Here is an 18,336-nt window from a genome sequence, read left to right as displayed (position 1 = left end):
CAGAGAAGATATAAAACAGACCCAAATTAAACTAGCAGCTATCCGTACTGAGAGATAAAAGTACTCTGCAGAAGATTAACAACAGCTTTTAGATGCTGTAGAAGATAAGATTAGTTAACTTGAAGTCAGAGAAAACAGAAAATAATATGAAATTCATGGGGGGGGGAAGATCTACAGAGTGAGCAGAACATCCTGAAAAGTAGGATAACTTCAGTGCTTTAATATAATTTTGATTACACTATCAGAGGGCAACAAGCAAGGAAAAGAATGAAAAATATTTGGAAAATCAATGACTGAAGTGTGTCTCTTTTGGTCAGTTATAGTCATATATGCAACCTAAAATTAGTAACATGAAGAAGTCTAAGCCAAGGAATGCCATAAATTACTTAAAAGCAATAAGAAATAGAAAATCTTTAAAGGAATTAGAAAAAAAGATTCATTTAAAAGCCAGACATAGTGATGCATTACTGTAATAACAGCAGTTAGAGGGTGAGGCAGAATCCTAAATTCAAGGCCAGACTAAGATGCATAGCAAGACCCTTATCTCAAAACAAATCAAAACAGAACAAATAACACCCCATCAAGCAAAAAGCCACATTGCCCACAGAACATCAAAGATAAAAGAAAATAGTAATGAATTTCCCAAAGGAAGAAATTTAAGAAGAGAGTAGAATAACACCATCAAGCTACTGAACAAAAGATATAGAAAAAAACACAAACATTGTAAAGAAAAGAGTATGCAACAAATGCTTTTGGTAAAACTGGAACAAAGAAGAGAGGTTAGCACCCTGTAGCTCACCCTGTGCAAAAGTCAATTGCAATTGTATCAAATATCTTAATGTAAGGCCGAAACGTTGAAACTCCTACAGGAGAACATGGTAAGAGGCATAGGTAATTACTTTCTGAACAAGACTCCATTTGCCCAGGAAATGAGAGTAAGGATTGGCAAATGAAATTGCAGCCAATTAAAAACCTTCTTCATTTTGTAGTAATCACTTATGAAAATCAAGAGACAATACACAATAAGAGAAAAAAATCCTCTGTAGCTATTCATTGGACAAAGGATTAATATCCCCACTATATAAATAGCTCAAAAATGGAAAACCAAATGTACAGATAATACAATTAATAAATTGGCAAATGAACAGTTTTCAAGAGAAGATGTACAAATCTCTAACAAATACATGAAGAAATGTCCAACACCCTTAGTCCTAGAGAAATACTGGGATTTCATCTCACTCAAATCAGAATAGTAATTATCAAAAAAAAAACAACAGCAAATGCTGGCAATGTAAATTAGTCCAGTCAAGATGGTAATCAGTTGGAAAATTCCTCAAGAAATTAAAAATAGATCTTCAGAATGAGCCTATGTCATTTTTTGGGAATATATCTGAAGGAATGTTAAAACAATATCTAAAAGAGATACCTGCACACACATTTATAGCAGCACATTTGCCTGGGAATCTTTGGAACCAATCCAGGTAGCCAACAGTCAATGACTGGGTAGAGAAAATGTGGTAAATATATACATTATTATTCAGATTATCATATTCACATTATCATTACATATGCACAGTATTATTCCACACTAAGATTGAATGGAATTATGTTGTTTGCAAGAAAATGGATGGAATTGGAGATTAATTATCATGTAAACAAGATAAATCCAGCTCAGAAAGGGAAAATATCTCATATTTTCACACATATGTGGATCTAAACCCTTAATATTATTATTATTAAGATGATTATTATGATATTCTATTCTCTTCCTCCTTTCTGTTGGTTCTCTCAGTCATCCTACTTTTACAATTATGTCATAGTATTTACTATGATGTGAACTTCAGGCTCCATTTGGATCCCATTGACTTTCCTATTGCTGTCTTCTTTCTTCTGTTCCAGGATCCCATCTGTACTACCTCATTATGTTTAGTCATTCAACTTCCTTAGTCTTCAGCCTGGGACAGGGACTCTGACTTTTCTTGGTTTTCATCATCTTTGACAGTTGTCAAAGATTTGTATAAGGTCTGAAAATTCAGGTTTGTCTGATAGACTCCCAGTGATTAGCAAAGTCTCCAATATTTGATCAGCAGAGACTAACCGACCTCCTTCACAGGATAGGTGGAACTCAATGAGCTCCTATAGTTTAAGACTCTGTCTCACCTTTACTAATCCATGGATTACTTGGCACATTAAGTATAGTCACTTCCAGCAACTCGAGACTTTTGATCAAAATTGACCATTTAGTTACATTTAATTACATAAATTTCACACTCCTTCTTTCATAGAAAACTTGTATATGTCACAGTTGAACTTAGGATTTTTCAAGAGTAGAACAGATGACTAAAAATACAGTTTTTGAAGTAGAGAGAATAATTTTCTGGAGAGTTAGATAAAATGACAGATGGCATATGTCATACTACCCTTTACCCTCATACCTATAGCAGACATCAGTAATTAATCATAGCACTCTTCCTCAGAACAGATGGCACATGGGTTTCAGGTGTTCATACAGGGGGTTTACAGGATGAAGAGCTGAAGTTTTGACAGAGGAATGAGATATTCTACAAGGCAGAGGGAAAAGCAACAGAAGGCCTACTTGATTAAGAAAGAAATCCTTGAACTATTCCATGTCATGGACACCAATTAATCTGGGTTGATTAACTCATCTCACGACTGGGAATCTCCAAGAGATTCTTAGAGAATCCTGGTATTATGTCAATGCAATATAAGGATAAACTTGTCTAAGACAGGCCTCCCAAAAAGCAGCTGCCCAGTGCACAGTCCGTGGTATTTGGCTGTGTCTCCATTTCTTAGGCTAAATCCACCCCAGGCTAATGTAAGCCTTGGGCTCCAGCCATGATTACAGCAAAAGAAGAACTGATGTACCTCCAACCATAAATCCTGTTGTGACGATGCCACCTCTAATTTGACATACCATATAACAAGGCATACACCCCAATGCCCAGTGCAGACTTGTCTTCCACCACCATGATTTAACTGGAAGGGTACAAATGGAGCCAAATGTCTGCCACATCTTAACAGGTTATCACACCAAGGAGGGGCCAGTGTTTGTCAAATTCTGCAACTTCAAAGTTCACAGTTCAAAGTTTGGTTGTCTTCTGAACAACCTTCCACAATGAATGAACAACTTGGAACCTATGCATATACTACTAATTCTAATAGTACTTCCCCAGGAATGCTAGTCTAGTCAACCTAGTGTGTGTGTGTGTGTGTGTGTGTGTGTGTGTGTGTGTGTGTGTGTGTGTGTGTGTGTGTGTGTGTGTGTTGTGGGTGCAAGCATGTGAACATGTATTTGTATGTATATGTTTTCACTCCTACTTGATGGTATTAATCATACAACAATGTAAATTGCTCTAATTTAGTTTCCTTACTTTTTATTTATTGTGACATCAGACATGAAAGAGTGAAGAGGAGGGAAAAGAGCCCATTTTAGAGAAGCAAAGTTTGTTAAGTGTGGAAATTAGTGCTTTTCCTTTTTAGTGTTCCTTCCTTCTTCATACCTGCTATCTGCCCTATCATACCTGTTAGCTACTTTGGTTGAATGCTTTTCTGTTTCACTGCATGTCCTCTACTCCATGTGTTCCTGCTTTTGTTGGTTTTTAAAACTCTCATTGCAAACTCATAGCCAGAACCTTGGTATCTCTGCCTCACTTTCTCAGTGGGACAACTCATGGAGATTGTCTCTGATGGGTTTGTTATGAAGCTCACCTCTTCTCATTCCATCCAAAAGCAATCAAAGAGCTGGTGTCATTTTCCAATCATGGTATCTATGTAGCATGGTTCAGCTCCCCATACTGACCTCTATTCAATGATATCCTAGTGACTAGTCAACAACAACTTAGAGTAGAAGGAATCTCTCCTTTGTAGCATGTGCCGATTTCCATGATGCAAGTATTTTCAACACAGTCAAATTCAAGCTAGTAATGTGAGCTCCCTGCAAGTTGCAATGTGTAGTATGATTTGTTCCATGGATATGGTAGATCTAGATACCTCGTAGAGTATACATAATAATCACTGGGAAGTACTTAGCAATTGCTCAGTTTGAGTGATTATGTCACCTTTTTTTTTTTTTTGTCGGTCGTGGGGCCTGAACTCTGGGCCTGGGCACTGTCCCTCAGCTCTCCAGCTCAAGGCTAGTGCTTGAGCCATAGAGCCACTTCCAGCTTCTTATGTGGTGCTGAGGAATCGAACCCAGGGCCTTATGCATGCAAGGCAAGCACTCTACCACTGAGCTACCTTCCCAGCCCCACGGTCATTTTAACACAATGTATCTACGTTATGGATATATAATTTAAATTATAGTAATGGTTCTGTGTAATAAGTGCTTGAAAAATTACTTAAAAATTTGATAGTAAATTCTTGCAAGCTGGGAGTGGGGGATTCAAGGCCCAGAAAATGTATTATTATGGGTTTTGCCCAGATTGAACTTTTCTCGAAAATACGTACGAGAGTTATCAGAAATAAAAAAAGAAAAGCATATACCAAAATTCACACATACACACATGGTTCGACACAGTATGTAAACACAACACACTACTACACACACATGCATATACACAAACAATTTCACACATAGGAATCAGAGACAGAAGGAAGCATATTTTGGCATCTCTGTACTGCAATTCCTGATTCTTCTACTCTTGGTGATGCTGTAGGGTCCCCATTTATTGGGACTCTAGTAGTGACTGGGGGTGAAACCATGCTTTATTTACCCTTTTCAAGTCCTACCACAGACTACAGGTGCACAGTCTTGGTTGATATGTTCACTTTGTGAATAGATTATGCCACTGATTACCTGAATGAAATTTGCTATAATTCCACATTTTGAGTTTTAACAAACTCACTATTGAAACCTATCTTTTCCAAATTCAAATTTAAACATATTAAAATGCTTCTCCTGGGGCTGGTAAGGTGGTAGAGTGGTAGAGTGCTTGCCTTGCATGCCTCAGGCTCTGGGTTTGATTCCTTAGCACCACATAAGCAAGAAGAAAAAAGCCAGAAGTGGCGCTGTGGCACAAGTGGTAGAGCACTAGCCTTGAACTGAAGAGTTGAGGGACGGCGCCCAGGCCCAGAGTTCAGACCCCATGACCAGACCCCCCCCCAAAATAAAAAATAAATAAAATGCTTCTCCTACATCTCTCCTTCTGCCCTATTTAATGACACTCCCTTAAAAAGCCAGGGGATCTTATGCTAAAATGTAAGCTATCCTGGGATTGCTAAGATGATAACTGTAAACCATAATGATAAACAAATTCATCTGTCCTCCTGTAAATTTCCCCTGTAACCTCTGTATGTGTTGCCTTTAAGTATCATTGGGGTTTTACAAACTGGTTTACAGTCCATATAATCATTAGAAAACAGACCTCTTTTTAATTAACCATACTTCATGACAATAATTAGTCTGCTATGTACTCATTAAGTGGAATTACCTATCATTTTCTCCTCAACATTGCATTTGTTTCCAAGCCTAAGACTGTCTCAGAGCTCCTCCCACGCTGGTACTCATTAACCTCTCTTCAAATACACTCTCATTTGAACATTAATGAGCTGTCTCTTTACCTCCAAAGAAACACTATCAAGAGAAACAATTGCACCTATAGTTTTGACTCATCTGATAATTGAGTTCTAGCATTCTATAAGAACTGGCTTTTCAGCTGTTATTACTGGTGGATGTGAGCCAAGTTGAGAATATGTATGTATCGATATCTTCACAATTACTATTTTGATATCCACTAATAAAAACAGTTGAAAAATAAATTTCAATGAGACTCTGGGACTAATGTTCACCTACAGGGTCAACATTTACATCTGTTATCGATAATCGGCTGTAAAGTTTATGCATAAATGTTCTATTTAGAAAAGGTATGCTATATAGTGTGTAGGGGATATATAGACTATATGCAAGCTACAAATACAGTTATGGAATTTTACAAAATGACACTCTCCTCTCTCTGTGCATATATAGATGCTGTCATGTAAACAGCCTGTTGTAGTTAGGCCAACTATTAAATTACACCGAGTCTGAATCCTAGTGCTACTAATTATCAGACATGTGGCCAGGTGCTTGCCACAGCACCATCTTTCTCTGTAAAATAGGAATCGTAATGGTACTTTCCTCTAAAAGTCGTAGTCAGTATTAGTTAAGCATTTAATGAGGCAAGTAGAAAATTCATGACTGTTATGAAATAAAGAATGTATTTTAAGCAATCAAATTTATACAACTGTGGGAGGAATATGGGGAAGGAAAGTTCTGGAAAGAATCAGGAAAAGTTGTTAACCAGCCCTGGCATGGGTGAATGAGTAGGCAATTTCCAGAAGCTGAGTAGATCTAGCTGCTGCAGAAATCTCTGAAAGGTGATTGGCTCTTGGTAGGTACTGCCTCTGTGAGTTCTTAGTAAAGCATCTGAGTGGGTGCCTGTGGTAGTTAAATTAATAGTTCGACTCTAGGTTTGAGTTTTAGATAACACGTAATCTTTTTGATGCATGCATTCCAAGTATTGCATGAAACTAATACTGTAAAAACAATGGCTGCTTATCTGAAATTCACATTTAGCTAAGTGCATCTATATTTTCACTTGCTAAATCTGGCAGTCAGAGCCTGTGATGAGTTTTGGTCAGCAGGAGCAATAGTCAGGATGGAGAATGAAGCATGGAAAGGGAAAACAGCAAGCCCGGAATAGATAGATCACACCTGTAATCCAAGCTCCTCAGGGGGCTGAGATCTGGGGATTGCAGTTCAGAGCCAGTCCAGGCAGGAAAGCCCTTTGAGACTCTTATCTTATTGATTAACTACCAAAATCTGTGCCTGTGGCTCAAGTGCTAGAGAGCAATCCTTGAGCAAAAATGCTCTGGGACAGTTCTCAGGCCCTGAGTCCAAGTCCTAAGACAGGTGCAATGCATGCATGTACACACACACACACACACACACACACACACACACACACACACACACACACACACACACACACAGTGGAAAACTTAAAAAAAAATAACCCAGAACCAGAACCACCAGAGAATTCATCTCTTAGAAGTTTGTCTGCTACTCCTTAGGCATGCACCTGTTTACTTGCCTTAGGGAGCCTCTTACAGCCTTGTAGAAGGAGCCTCATAGAAGGACTGATACCTTGGCCTCTTCTTGCTAGGCAAGGTAAGTCATAGTACTATGACATGAGGAATATGCACAAGGATGTGGGTTTTCTGGCTTTCTGTTTCTCCGTCAGTTCTTTCCTATGCTTTTCGTGGTTTCATGTCCAAACTCAGCTATTACTTTCCTTTCTCATTCCTGTAAGTTTCCCTACAACATCCAGTATAATCAGGACTTTGAATTTCCTATAATGAATCACAACTCTGCAATCTCAGTCCGTGCAGCATGTGTGGAAAAGACCATTCCTGATGGCAAGGGAAAGAACGTGGAAAGGCTTGACCAGTCTCCATATTGCATTTAGAATTCAAATCAATTTTGTGAGATTTCATCTTATGGTTGCTGTTGAAATACTTGAGAAAGATAAACTGTTTTCACTGCACTGTAATTCTGAGGACTTCTTTTTTTTCTTTTCTTTTTTCTTCTTTTCTCCAAGACGAAGGCTTGAATTCAGGACCTTGACCTTCCTAAGCCTGGCAATCTATCACTCAAACCATTTCTCCCTCCCTGTTTTTTCTTTCTTTTTTTAAAAACTGGTTATTTTTGAGATAGAATCTCACAAGCTTTTCTGCATGGGCTGTTCTCTAACTGTGGTCTTCTGGATCTCAGCCTCTGGGCAGAAAGGAGTATGGGAGTAATTCTGAGGATTTTAGAACTGGGATATTCTAGGTATTATCTTGGGGAGATAGCCCTGCTGGAAAGCAAAACTAAGTATATGGGTAGAGCAAAACATCTGTTCTTTATTTCTTCCTTCTATCCCTTAAATGGTGGTGATATCAAGATTGAAGGTAATCCCTTAACTTTACCAGATTTACTTTCTTCTCACATCTTTTGCCCACTGGCAGTCTTCTGTATTTCTCTATATCTGCCTGTCTTTTGATCTCTCTTGGTCTGTCTCTGTCTTTAACTGTCTAGTCTATCTGTCTGTTTCTCTCCATGTGTAAGAGAATGCTGTTCTTTGCAGTAATTACTTTGCAGCCTGAAACATGAGTTTTTAAACATTCATATCTTATCTTAGACCAGGAGATACATTATGATTAGTTAAAAAGATATTCATATTTTTAAAAATAGCAAAAAAAGAACTATAACCTGTAGTTTGGACCATTGCATACTGAATATTAGAATTTGATTAATTGCTGCTGGAGAGATTCCTTTCCTTTACAAAAATTATTCCAGCTCTTTTGTATAAGGTTAGGACACTCTTTCTTAGATATGATCATCTCTAGCTGAATGACCTAAATAGAAGAAAGTGCTTAGAAAAAATTGTTCTTTCCCACATTTTTCTTTCTTCTTTTTTGTATCTGTAAGGAGTTGTACAAAGGAATTGCCTTTAACCAAGTGGTTCATGAAGACAATGTATGTTGATCAATGCCGTCCTTTTCACCATTCTCAGCCATGCCTTCCCTACCTACCTCTTCCCTCCACACTTCTTAATTTTGTAGGATAGACATTGGATTCTTGACTGCATTCTTGCCTTTTCTTTCTTCTTCCACCTCCTCCTCCTCCTCCTCTTTTCCCATCTTTCTCCTCCTCCTCTGCCTAAAGGGCATATAAGTCAATACCTTTTTTTTAGTGTGCAATAATAGGCATGGAGAAGGCAAGACACTCTCTGTGGGCCTGTTTCACTTGAGGATATAGTGATGGCAAGCCATAGATGGGAGGGTACTTCATGTGCTTGGAAACTAGAAATAACCTGGGTTCTACGGGGGTGGCCATTCCAAGAGGGTTTTGGATTTAAGAGTGGAATTAAGATATTGAAGCCAGGTGAGCAGTTCATAGCTGGCTACACACCAAAGAGGAAGTGTATCCAGGTGGGCAGTCAGGCATCAGGAGGCTGCAGACACCCAAGGGCAACGTAATATGAGGACGCCAAAGTCTGACTGGGCAGGCAGCCATCAACTGAGAATGCCAGGGAGGGAAAGGTAGGGACAGCCAAGGAACCAGAAACTTGGCAAGCTTCTCGAACACCAGCCCTAGTAACACAAGACCTTGATAACAGGAATCAAGTCCCATTTATGATGTAGCTAGAAAGGCATGAGCCAAAGAATCTGACCTCAGATCCTGCTCCCACCAGGATCTCTAACCCAGGGCCCTTTCTATAGCTCATCTTCTAACCTAGGGCCTGTTCAGTGCCTGGCACAGAGAGAAGAAATGAATCACCATGAAGCACAATGTCTTTCACCTAGAATAGGGATTTTCTACTTCACTTTGTAGAGTTAAAAATGAATACAGTGAATATACCAGGAAATGCCTAGCATGCCTTGTAACAGGTGCTCCATAAAGAATAGTTCTCCTTTCTTCTTTTCAGGACCATTGTACATGTTCACTCTCAGTGAGGAGGAAGGCAGGGCATGATGGAAACCAAGTGAAGGGCTGCGATTCACACAGCTTGAGAGGAAAGTGAGAAGCAGGAGAGAAAGACTCCTATCAGCATAGATGTAAGAAGTGGTCATATCAGCATAGATGTAAGAAGTGGTGTTTTTTTAAAAAAAATATACTTAAGTAATTGTACATGGGAGATGCCATTTAACAAAGTAGTTTATAAATACCATGCATCTTGATCAATACCATGCACCTTCAACATTCTTACCCCACCTCCCTTCGACCCACCCCTTCCTTTTCTCTGGAACCTATTTTAACCTGATTTTTAAGATACTGCATAATGAGTTAGGATTTCTTTTGTTTTGATGATCCTCCAAAGATGTCCAAGTACCAAACCCTTAAAACTATAAAGGTTACCTTGTGTGTCAACAGAGTTGTGATTACAGTAAAGGTCTTAAGTACGGAGATTATCTTGGATTATCTAGATAGGACAGAAATCTGATCATAAGCATCTGTATGGTTGTGGGGGTCATAAAGAGACTCAGTACACAGAAGAAAGGAATGTGGTGACAGGAGTAAAAACAATATGTTGTCAGCTTTGGAAGTGAAGCAAACTGCATTCAAAGCTAGGAGAGCATGATGCTGCAGAAGACAAGAAAACAGATTCCCCCTTAGAGCCTCTGAAGGGACCTGGACTCTGTCTAAGCTGTGATTTTTGTCCAGTGAAATTGACCTTGGATAGCTGACTTCTACAATAATAGGCTAATTAAAGTATGCATGGCTATAAATTAGCAATCTTGTGGTGACCTGTTACAGCTCCTGCAAGAAACTCATATACTATCTAAATCACTTATGATCACTTATCTGGTTTCTATGAGAAGAGACTTTCCCTGGCTTTTGCCCTACTCTTACCCCTCTGAGTCTGGTTGAGGAGGACAGGTGGATGATATTTGCTAAAGTAGCTGGTCAGCCTGGATCATTAACTTTGTAAGGACATGATTCCTTTGGTCTTATTTATTTAGACATCTTTCACTCAATTGTATGGAACTAATCCCATTAGACCATTGCTAATTCCATACAATTCAACCTAAGAGGTTCTTAACAAGGTGTGTTGATCACATACATTCAAGTAAAAGAAAATTTTAAATATTTAGGGCTGCTCCTAAACCTTGTTGTTGCCTCCTGCAGTTCTTGAATCAGGAAAACAGCTATCTCAGATATCCCTTGGGATATCCAAGGGACTCTTGCTGCTTCTAGAAGTTATATCGCCTATAACTTCCTCTCCCTATATTGCTATAACTTCCTTCTTCTCACACCCAGAAGGTTAGCAAAGCCAATTATTCATAAAAAAAAAGTGGAGGGAGAAAGAGTATGGGTCTTGTCCTATAAGGTAGGATTAGTTGATTAATCTTGTCAACAGCTACACAAGTAGATGCTGTTTTGATTCTCATTTTACAGGTCAGGAAATCAAGAGAGAACTTAAGTAGATTCTCTAGGGTCATGTTTCTTGCTAATGATAATGCCCAGATTGAAGCTTAGTGTGGCTCCAACCTTCACCCTCTATTGTCTTTCAGAAACAGCAGTCTTGGTCGGAGCCTGGGAAAACACAGGTAACTTAAAGAAAATGTGTGTGTCTGCCTGATCTGTTGGAATGGAAGGTTCTGAGGTGTGGCATGACACACACACAGTTAATATCTTAAAATTCATGAAAGGATTCATGGTGCAACTGAACACAGTGAGACCCACATTTTGTGACAGAGACATAGCTGGTGATTATTACTGGTGATAAGTTTTTTTTTTTTTTTTTGCAAATTTCCTATACTCATTTTCTGCAGGCATGTGAACTGAAACGTTGATATTGTAGAAGACCTATAAGTGTAAGCAGTTTGTGAAGCTCATAGGAAGTAAGAAGAAACAAAGAGAATGGGTCTGCTTAAAAATACAAGATAACGGGCTGGGAAGGTGGCTTAGTGGTAGAACGCTTGCCTTGCATTCATGAGGCCCTGGGTTCGATTCCTCAGCACCACATAAGCAGAAAGAAAAAGCTGGAAGGGGCTCTGCGGCTCAAGTGGTAGAGTGCTAGCCTTGAGCTGAAGAGCTGATGGACAGCACCCAGGCCCAGAGTTCAGGCCCCACGACCGAACCCCCCCTCCAAAAATACAAGACAACCATATGCATATATTAGTATATGCATATATTAGTACTTTGGAGTATTAATATTCTATAAGTAGTGCTAGAATATTGAATCTATGATTGTGTTTGTCAATAAGTTTTGAGATTTCTATACTACAGAAAATTCCAGGAACTCTATTAATTTTGTAAAACCCAACCTTTTTAGTGTGAATATGAATAATAAAGCTTGTGGATCTGTTCTTCCTTACTTGCAATTTGAACACAGCAGTAGAAAACCAAGATTTCTGTTGTAATGGAGCTTGTGGATCTAGTTTTCTAAGACAACATGCATGATGCTTGTATTTTCACACCATAAGCACTGGGAGAAAAAAAACGTTGAAGACATTTATTATGGTGTATTTAGCTGAACTTCTAAATATCCAAAGATCAAGTTTACATGACAAATGAAAGAAAATGCCAAAGATAAGGAAGTCTGCTTCATCCTATTTCACACAGTGTGTTTTTACCAGAGTAATGTTCTTATTATTGGAGGCTCCAGTGAGATTTGGGTTCTCATTGCACTGCCCATTTGCAATTTCCTTTCCTATCACTCCAGAAATGAGACAGATGATGAAGAATTCTCAAGGATCTACATTTCCGAAATGCGTAATGGTACATAAGCTAAATAGAACATTGGATTCAATTTAGTCAAAAGTGATATTTGTTGGAAAGCAACTATTTACAAGATACATTGCAGGTCACTAAAAGCAACAAAGATTGATGATCATTCCTCAGTGGATTACCTGTGAACATTAATACCTGGAGGTGGGGGTTGTCTTCAAAGCCTAGAGGAGTCCATATAGATTCACTGGAATGAGAATTTTGCAAATATTTATTGTGTCACTATTCCGGGCCAATCTCCAAACACAGGTTCCAAATATTTAATTCAATGGTCGTTTGTCATGTAATTATAGAGCTCCTGTGAAGTACCAGGGGATTCAATGAAGACAAATGCTTTTTTGCTTAGGAATGCTCACTGGTGAGAAGAAACAACAAAGACAGCAGTCACAGACCCACTTGATTTCCAGGGTGGGATACATTCTCCGCCAGTCTCTCTGTCCTTTCTCCTCCACTCTGCTCTGCCCCTAGGAGGTTGTTCTGTAACTGAACTATAATGTACACTGTTCCCCTCTGGCTGCACACCCACCTGTTGAGCAGATGGTGGGAGGTAGAATACAGTGAGCTCAGTTTTCTCCCAGAAGGTTGCTGCCATCCCAAATACTGATAGAGCCCCTCTTGAACAAATTCTACAGCTCCTTTCATGTATCCATCATTATTTTCTCAGTCCAATGTAGTTTCATTCTTTAGCTTATTTAGACCTTCTAGTGGAAAGCCTAATGCTATTAGCTCTAAGATTTACAGTATTTTTTTTTTTACCATTTCCTTAGCCCTGCCCATGCCTTGAAACAGAAAGAAATTTGTTCACAGACTACAATTTAAACTCTACAAGGCTACAGTTTAGGTCCAGCTAATCTCTATCTCCTATAGTGGCTTTCATAAAATAGATCTTTGAGTAATAATCACTGAATTATGAAAGAATGCCCACGTTATCATGAACTGTCAAAAATATTGCCAAAGAGTAACAGAGGGTGAACAAGGAACATTCATATTAAGAATAGATCATCCAGGCACTGGTGTCTCACACCTGTAATCCTAGCTACTCAGGAGGCTGACATCTGAGGATTGTGATTCAAAGCCAGCCTGAGCAGGAAAGTCTGTGAGACTCTTCTCCAATAAACCACCAGAAAACCGAAAGTGATGCTGTAGCTCAAGTGGTAGAGTGCTCACCTTGAGCTGAAGAGCTGAGGGACAGTGCAAAGGCCCAGAGTTCAAGTCTCATGACTGACCAAAAAAAAAAAAAAAAAGAATAGACCAAAGATGACTGACAGTGAAATTGCTGAGTTCTAGAAAAGCCAGGACAAGTTTTCTTAGGTCATGTTCCAACACCACCACTTAGAAGTTGTATGTTCTTAAATTCAACCCAGCTATCTTAATCCTTATTTGCATAATACAATCATCTTGTTTTAGGATAAATAAGGTGAAATAAGTTTGACCAAATGTCTATACACTCAACATATGGTAGTTAGGATAAGTAATATTTTTTATGAGCTTTTTAATGCAATTATGGTATTTTATTAAAGGGACACTTGTTGGTGGAATTTTGCCTGCATAAATTATAGTCAGAGATAAAAATATTAATAAAAATATAAAGAAACTAAAATGAACAAAATTGGTCAATATAATAGTACAATAATGGTAAACATATTTTGAAGAGGTATTTGTTAAAATACAATAGACCCATGATCAAGAATAAACATCAGAAGAAAAAGAATAAAAATCAGGGTACTGTTCTTACAAAGAGGACTCAACAACCAAAAGTGCCTTTAAGTGCTAAAAGGGACCAATACAGGCTGAGAAAGTGGCTCAGTGGTAGAGTGCTTGCCTCACATGCATGAGGCCTTGGGTTCAATTCCTTAGCACCACATAAGCACAAAAAGATGGAAGTGGTGCAGTGGCTCAAGTGGTAGAGGGTTAGGCTTTGAGCTGAAGAGCTGAGGGATGGTGCCCAGGCCCAGAGTTCAAGCCCCATGACCCACAAGAAAAAAAAATAGAGACCAATGCTCAAACTACAACTAGAGAAATTCAGGTAATAACTAGAACTAAGTAGTATATGACTCTTTGTGCCTTCCTCTTCTAAGTTGGTCTTTTTGTTTATATATCTCCATTATTGCATACTTATGTTTTTGTGTCTTTGCTGAATGCTTAAAACTGTATTCAGTGCAACTGTATTATAAAATACAAGAAGTATCCCATTTGTCTTATTTTCTATTTGTCTGTTTTCTTTAATTTTGTTTTCATGTAGATTTCCCATGACATCAATTTCATATTTTCTAGGCTACTTAAATTGGGCATGTTAATACTACTAACTTAATTCATAGTTTATGTCATAATTTGCTGTGCCTTAAAGCATTGTAAAAGAAATAACTCAAGCTGTGGTTTTGGATATCTTTGTGATGCAAAGACTTATATTGCTTTATCAGCAAGAGTATTTCAGTTCTCTAATTAGAGAACTAGAACAGCTCTTTACAGACAGAAGTAGTATAACAAGAAAGGCCTCCAGGGCTGGGAATGTGGCTTGGGGGGTGGGGGGGGGTTAGATTGAATCTCTGCCCTGTTTCTTTACTCATTGCATGGATCCTTCAGGTAGATTCCTTCAAATAAATCAGGAATTGATGTTAGTTAGCTGCTTTATGAATTGCTGTCAGAGCTGGCCTGCGATCTCTGCCAATGATTCTCTATACTTGATACTTATATCACAAAATAATCTTGAGAATTGAGGTAAAGTTTTAAGCTAAAGAATGCCTCAAAGTATATCCACTATACTATTTAGCCACTTGAAGCCAAACACAAGACTACATATAGTCAGTGAGAAGTACTTGTATTTTGTGAGTACAGAGTATCATATTATCTTCATGTTCTGTATGTGTAGCCATTTCTTAGCAGCTCTTACTTAGGGTATAATGGCATTTGACAAAGAGTTAAGATCCAGGAATCTTCCAATGGCTGGTTAACACCTCTGTGGATTCAAAATGTCATGATGCCAAGAAATAATCTTGAAAACACCATTCTGTTCATTTCCAAAAGGCTTTCCAGCAAATCTCCATAGAATTGTTATATGATAATCATACTGTGAGAAAGTCTTTATCATGGGATTTACACTCAGCAGGACAGCTGGTCTCCTTGGCTCCATTTCTCCATGTCCACACCCTAATCTCCACTTTCCTTCTTGATACTGAGACGACAAGTTAAATAGATCTCAAGGAAAAGAAGGGAGAGCACGTATTTATTTACACGTCTTGTACTAAAAACTCAGTAATGTGGCCTGAATTATTCTTGGATTTGATCCCTGCAAAGTAAGGGCGATGATGAGCCCTAGTAACCAAGTACTGTTTCCTCACAATTTCCCCTATAATTCTTGCCTGTCCCAGCCACATTGAAATCTCCCCTTTTCAAGTGCGCATGCACTGATGTTCATTTCTATTGCAGTCCTTGCTAGCTGTACCATCTTGATGCAGATTTTGTTTTAAAAAAAATTCTAAGTACTAATTTGTTTATTTGAAGTGGAGATATCTCACTTTGGGCTTGTTTACAAGTCCTCTTAAAATATTAATTATCTGACAAAACTTTTTGCAGGTTTTTTCCCACTCCCTCTTCATTGATCTAAACAATTTGATAAAAACAAAAGGCAGAGAGCTAATGAGGGAAAATGGAAAAATAGAGAGACCAAAAATTAATGGGCCAGCTGGATAATTATGCCAGTAAACAGGCATTGTTTTGTCTATTTAGCAATTCCCACTTTCTTGTTTTGGAAATGGATTCTCCATCTTCACTCTTTCTAGGAAATGTTCTTTGTCCCATGCCCAAAGTTGAGCAAAGAAATCTAGAGTGACAGAATTTAACTGTCAAATCTTGGTTGTCCAAGTTGAAGATATCCTTGAATTTTTAACTCAAGGAACAAGACAGAAATGATACTCAGTGACTGGAGAGTCCATGTTGCCTGTGATGAGAAGATCTTTCTTATGAAAGTGAAGCCAAAATGTGGAGAAAAGATCTGTTAACATTCTAGAGACAATGCAGTTTCGATTCCCATTTGGACCCTGGACTGTATTTTTTCTTTTTGTGGTTATAACCCTTTTAATAAAATTTTATTTTTCTTTCTTTCTTTTTTTCTGGTTTGGCTCAACTAGCTTTTTGTTGGTTTGATGCCAGTTGATTTCAGTTAGAGAAATCAACTTGTCATAGGAAATCCTTTTAAAAAAGTAAAGTCTCATAAACCATCACTCCATGGAGACACAAGAAAGACAAAGAGAGAGGAGAGAGAGAGAGGGAGAGAGAGAATGTATAAGAGTTCCTAGAGGTGCCTAGATAGGAAATCTTGAAGTTGGAGTTAATTGAGGAATGAACATTAGTCCTGCCTGCTCTAGAAAGGGTTGAAGTCAAGGACAAAGAAGTTGGAAACTAAGAAGACATACAAATGAAGCTGTTGACCCTTATGAGTCAATCACAGAAGAATACAAAGAGCCAAAATTGGTTAATAAGAACCAACAACTGGGTAATAACCAAATTGCCTATGATTAAAGAGAATACATATGCTAGAAAGGTAGTTAAGAGTCAACATCTATCATGTAAAAGTTAACTTTCAGATACTAATGATACTCTGAATCCAGTACCCCAATGGATGGATGGTCATGTCTGTACATGAAGAAAAGAAGATTGTTAAATGTTGGCATGGATTTAAATAGAAAGCTCCATCACCCAAGACAATGAGTTCACTAAACACTTATTCACATAACAATACTTGTCATAATTAATTTGTATCATCTCATGATCCAATGTAGATACTTATTTTATAAGTCTCTGTATGTTAAACAAACAAGCAAAAAGCTAAGGAGCATGGTGGCATCTGCCTGTAATCTCAATTGCCTCAGCAAGTAGAGTTTAGAAAGATCAAAGTTAAAGGACAGCTTGGGCAAAAGTTAGCAGAAATTTTGATCTCAGTCAATAAGCCGGGCAGGGTACTGCACGTGTTGTCCTAGCTACAAAGAGGATCTCAGTTAAAGTCTGGCCCCAGGCAAATATGGAAGGCCTTAACTGAAAAATAACTGAAGTAAAAAATAAACGACGCTGAGACTCATGTGGTACAACATTGGCCTAGTATCAAATGTGAGACTCTGAGTTTTAACTCTAGGGATAAAACAACAACAACAACAAAACTTCGCTAATGATAGATTCCCATGAAGAAATCTAAGTATACAAAAACTCCAGTTTCTTTTATTTATTTTTATTTTTGGGGGCTTGGAGGGTGAAAAACATCTTTAATACAAAATATTTAACAAAAGATTTTTTGTTCACCAAGAAGCAGAGCACTAATAATTGTGATCATAGTTATAATAATAAAGCATTCAATTCTTATTTGCATATAAAAATACAGAATGCTTCACAAATTTGCGTGTCATCCTTGCTCAGGGGCTATGCTAATCTTGTCTGTATTGTTCCAATGTTAGTATATATGCTGCTGAAGTGAACACACACACACACACAAAAACCCAACTCGAATTTCATCGATGATTGTGCTCAATACTGAAGGATCCTTTATTCTGTCATATATTTACCAAAGCATTCTTTTAATCCAAATAATAACCTCCTTACATTTATATTAAATACAAGTCTATTTGCATGTATGGTTCCAGAGACATCTCTTACCTGAAGAAAGACAACCAATAAACACTAAGTTGCCTAAATCTAATCTTCTAAAGTTTAGTTTGCTGTATATGATACATATCATATTCCCCATTTGTATCATATTACTTTATTATTTTATCATTTTTAAAAGATTTTTCTCTATGTTGATTTGCTCATACTTACAATCAAATTGTAGGCCTCTTTATGTTGGTTTTTAGCATTCAATGTCTAAGGTCATGAATCTGCTAATGCTGTAGCAAGGACTATTGTATGGAGAATAAGAAACACCTCCTCTTAGATGATTAGAGCCCTAATTTAGAACAGAGGACAATTTTCCTTTTACTATTTTACATGAGCTTTATTGTAATCCATTGGAGAAAGTGTTCTTGGGGTCTTTTTAAGGAGGATCAAATTGGAAAAGGGGAAAGGGACATTAA

At 38.0% G+C, this 18,336-nt stretch overlaps 1 non-coding gene across 1 annotated transcript; it reads right to left on the bottom strand.

Moving 5' to 3' along the window:
* Positions 1–17,638: 17,638 nt before the first annotated feature.
* LOC138806431 (U6 spliceosomal RNA) lies at positions 17,639–17,745 on the bottom strand. The gene has a single exon (XR_011365874.1). It is a non-coding gene; the product is annotated as a U6 spliceosomal RNA (small nuclear RNA).
* Between the last annotated feature and the right edge of the window lie 591 nt (positions 17,746–18,336).

Source organism: Dipodomys merriami, unplaced genomic scaffold (genome assembly GCF_024711535.1).
Source record: "Dipodomys merriami isolate MVZ:Mamm:240054 unplaced genomic scaffold, mDipMer1.0.p SCAF_4, whole genome shotgun sequence".
In the NCBI taxonomy this organism is placed as follows: domain Eukaryota; kingdom Metazoa; phylum Chordata; class Mammalia; order Rodentia; family Heteromyidae; genus Dipodomys; species Dipodomys merriami.
Note: the sequence above shows the minus strand (reverse complement) of the source record. Positions and strands in the feature narration are given on the sequence as shown.